Source organism: Myiozetetes cayanensis, unplaced genomic scaffold (assembly GCF_022539395.1).
Source record: "Myiozetetes cayanensis isolate MyiCay16 unplaced genomic scaffold, myiCay2020 scf4, whole genome shotgun sequence".
NCBI lineage: Eukaryota > Metazoa > Chordata > Aves > Passeriformes > Tyrannidae > Myiozetetes > Myiozetetes cayanensis.
The window spans coordinates 13,899,833-13,904,353 of NW_026087631.1; the positions used below are offsets into that span (position 1 = coordinate 13,899,833).

At 40.7% G+C, this 4,521-nt stretch overlaps 1 non-coding gene across 1 annotated transcript; it reads left to right on the forward strand.

Moving 5' to 3' along the window:
• Positions 1 to 3,293: 3,293 nt before the first annotated feature.
• TRNAG-GCC (transfer RNA glycine (anticodon GCC)) lies at positions 3,294 to 3,367 on the forward strand. The gene has a single exon. It is a non-coding gene; the product is annotated as a tRNA-Gly (tRNA).
• The last annotated feature ends 1,154 nt before the right edge of the window (positions 3,368 to 4,521 follow it).

Here is a 4,521-nt window from a genome sequence, read left to right on the forward strand (position 1 = left end):
AACTGTTGATATTTTTAGTTTCCAAAACATTGCCCTTTAAGTTCCAAAGCATTTTGCTGCTACTGTTGTACAGGATAGACCTATACAAAAAATTTTAATTTTAAAAATTCCAAAGGGAAATGTGCTTCAGATCACAACAGTGGTTTCAACCATAAAATAGATAACGTTTCAGCTTCAAATACAGATCCTGATTCAGTTTTCCTGTATGTATATCCTACTCTTTTCTGGGTCTTTGGCCTAAGGTCATACATCAAAATATAAATTCAAGAAAGTTTAAATGAAAATGTTTGATTATTTACCCACTTGCACTAGAAACAAAATAAATCTGAATTTTTTGTATGTATATATGTGATACCAGATGTTACAGACAGCATCCCTCTTCCATTTACTATGTTTCATCTGTCTCTTGCCCTACTATAAAAATGGAAACAGAGACAAAATTAAAGGCTTGCCTAAAAAAAGGTTGTGTAAAGCAAGTAGGAAAAATGCTACTTAAGCACTAGTATAAAACCATGTGTTTAAAAAGCTCCAATTCATACAAATTCATACAAGAACTGTATAAGAACAGTAAAGGATATATGCCAAAATATATTGGTTGAATAACACACTGAGAGATAGTTCAAACATTCTGAACTGACTCATGATTAAGTCATAAAATCCACAGAAGACTACTGAATTGGGAATGAAAACACATTCTCTCTCCATACAGGTATCAGTTATTCTAATGTAATTTATGTTTTAATTTTAGTCAATAAACCCAAAAATACATTTATCCACTAATTATGAATGGCCCCATTGCATGTTTGTTTCCATATTCTGTTTGTCACTGCAGGAACAACTCTAGTACATGGTGTAACTAAAAGAACAATGACCTGGTAAGACAAATGATCACCACCTGTGACTCAGGTCATCACCACACCTACCAGGTCATTCATCCCAGGGAAATATTTCTCACTTCAATCATTTTTGCTCAAGTAACTGCATGGCTGATAAAAAAATGATCTATACGTAACAGGGATGCCCTTTCACTAGCCTCATGGAGCAGTGCTGTCCATCAACAAAGGTGCTGTCCCCAGTTTATCACAAAAAAAAAATCAACAAAAACACCCTCCAACAAATGGACTCTAAAACTGTTTACAGAAACGAAAGTATTTTACCCATTTCCCTCAGGGTCCTGTGAGTCACTACCATTATTGCCTGCCTCTTAGCATTCAGTCTTCTTTCAGCCTCATATTTAGCTCACTCTGTTTTTGGACAGGATTCAAGCTGCTCCCTGAGGCTTTGTTATGATCCAAAGAAAGTGAAAATATTCTGAAATGGGCAAACATCTGTCACCACTGTAGGAAATATTTTTTATTTACCTCTAACTCACTTGCTGATCTAGGTCTCAAGTATTATCTACTTATTTTGTGTCTATGAATTTCTTCTGCCCCCTCTAAAATACTTTTGCTTTCTACTCTATTCCCACAATGCTGTGTTGAGGTTTATTTTTCATTCTTGCCATGACTGGTATTTTTTTCCCAGACATAAATGACAACTGTTTTTTGTAGTTTTCACTTATCCTCACCCAAAGCAGAGATAAAGAACTGAAAAATCAAAATACTGGTATTTTATACTAAGTTTACAAAGAAGTACAAATGGCTACAAATTATCCAGTACATATTCGGATTTTTGTAAGAAATAAACAAAGATTGCAGAACTTGGTCCATAGTATCCTCTTCTGTGACGTTATTGGGGTTGGGTAACATGAATGGATTTAGAAATCTTGCTTATTTCTGGGGGGGGGGGTGTGAATCATTACAGACATGAACCAAGAACACATAATGTTTAAATGGTTTAATTATGAGATACTCTCCCATCTTCTAGCACCTACAACTTATTAACTTGCTGAGCCAGAGGCTGGATGTGGAACATCATTATTAGAAGTCAAGGAATGTCATTGCTTGGAGCTGTTTCTTTAAATATATTTTGCCATTAGCCCTTTGGAGCTGTGGCAGCTGTAAGATTCATTATCAAACCTGTGGGGAACAAGTACAGTAAAAAGCCATCTACACAAAGAACAAGTTTTGTTTCATTCAGCTATATATTCTAAAATTGATGTATCTAGGCTATTTATCTCTCTGTAGTCACCACACAGAAAAAGGTGCCTCCAGATAGTAATTTACATTGTCTGTCTTCACTACCTCTCCTCATATGGGAAAAATCATGCATTGGAAGTAGCTATTTTCTTGCTACTGATTTTGGGGGCTTACTAAATTAGAAATCTCCCAACTTTAGACAACAGAGTAGATGAAATTACTTCCAAGTGAACAGTCTTCATAGATCATCTTGCACTGACTGCTTTTACTGTCTGCCTTTCCATTCTGCACTACAGAGAAATGGGGAAGAATTTGGACTCGATTACGTGGGCAATTAATACTTTATATGTCAGAATATCTGATATGCCATGCAACACAAAACTATGATGGATATTCGATTCTCTTTGGATACATCCAGATGCACAGGAGCAGCAGAATGACAGTCCTTACCGTACAAAATCCAGTATACTTAGAAAGTTTTGTGGACCTAGGAAACAACTAACAAGAAAATTAACATGTGCTCAGTGATTCCCAAAATGACTAATTCTAAATGTTTCTCCTGGTGATATTACTGTTATAGCCTCCCAGTATAGTTAAAAGACTACTGTAAGTGGTCACAACAAAAATAAAATTAATATCATGACACCACCAATGGAACATGACATGAAAGTAAAATATTAAAGAGGCACAAAACAATAAACTGCTAGCAATTGTTGCATTCCACTCCCAGCAAAAGCTACAGATTTCTGAACTGCAGTGTCTGGCACTTCTCCTTTACTGGGAGGTGACCAGCTCCAGCTCTCCCAGTCTCTTTAACAGCTCTCAGATTAGGTGTCATGTTCTGAGCTGGGTTCATGATGATTCCAACTGAAATTCAGAAGTCCAGACAGAAATCCAAACATCTACAGTGACATTTGGGGCTACCAATGCAACTGATGTAAGGCAACAGCTTAGAAAAGACTACAAACTTGTACTCTTACAGCTTCTGTAAAAAGAATGCTGGAAAAGCAAATAAAATGAGGACAGAAAGTAACCACAAGGGAACTTTTTGCAAGTTTCTCAGTGGTAGAAGGATGTTTTAAGTAAATGAGAAGCATATGTTGTATTTCAAGGTACAAAATACATACACATACATGTGGAGATGCACAAACACAAAATACATTCCACAGAATATGCTAGGCTTATTTATGTTCTATTTATGGCCCAATCCTGGGAGCCCCTGATGGTCTAGTGGTTAAGGGCGCGGCGCTGCCACCACCAAGGCCCGGGTTCGATTCCCGGTCAGGGCCTCTCCCGGGCAGGTGGGGCTCGTTAGCCCTTAAAGGCAACCCACCTACGTCCTAAGGACCTCGCTGCCACCGTCCAAGCTCGCTTGGCCCCGGCAGATGAACCTTAGGATTAAAGGGTGGGCTCAGTTCCGCGCACACTGTGTCTCACCTAAAAAATCCAATGCGCAGGCTGGAAGGTGGAAAGACCTTCCCCGGATCTTCACTCGTGAAGACTGGCCATTATTATTATTATGGCCCAAACCTAGAGTAACTCTACAGTTGATGGCAGAACTAGTATTTACTCCCAGGAGCACAGGTCAGCATTGTACAGAGTAACAGATATTACTGTGTGTTGGGTCTGTGTGTCAAGGTTTGGGTAGCAGGGAGCTGTAGGAGTAGTAGCTTCTGTGAGAAGCTGCCAGAAGCTTCCCACATGTCTGATGATACCCATGCCCCCTGGCTCCTAGACAGAGCTGCAGCTGGCCAAGGCTCAGCACGTCAGCAACAGTGGTAGTGTCTACAAGACAACAGATTTGGGAAAGGAAAGTAGTTGCACAGAAGCAAATTACAGGAGGGGAGGGGAGGGGAGTCTTCCCTGCAGACACCAAAATCAGTGAAGAAGAAATGGGAAAAGAGGCTCAGGGCATTGGAGCAGAGATTCCTCTTCAGGCCACGGTGCAGCCCATGGTGGGGTAGGCTGTCCACCTGTGGCCCATGGAAGTCTATGGTGGAGCAGATGTCCACCCATGGGGGGCCCCATGCCAGAGCAGGGGGGTGCCTGAAGGAGGATGATGCCCTGTAGGAAGCCTGTGCTGTAGGCTGCAGGCTGCTGGCAGGACCTGTGGACCTGTGAAGAAAGAAGCCCATGCTGGGGAAGTTTTGCTGGCCAGACTTGCAACCTTATGGAGGGCCCACACTGAAGCAGTCTGTTCCAGAAGGACTGCACCCTGTGGGAGGGACCCAGGCTGGAGAATTTTGTGAAGAACTGCAGCCCATGGGAAGGACTCACATTGGACAAGTTCATAAAGTACTGATTCAAACCTTGAGGAGATTAAATCTTGAGGGCTCAGTATCAGTATAGGTTCTCCCAGCTGTCAGTGTAGACATCATAAAAAATGTAACATGTCTGATGATCTGGAAGTGACATTTTAAGAAGCAAAACTGTTCCAGCCTTG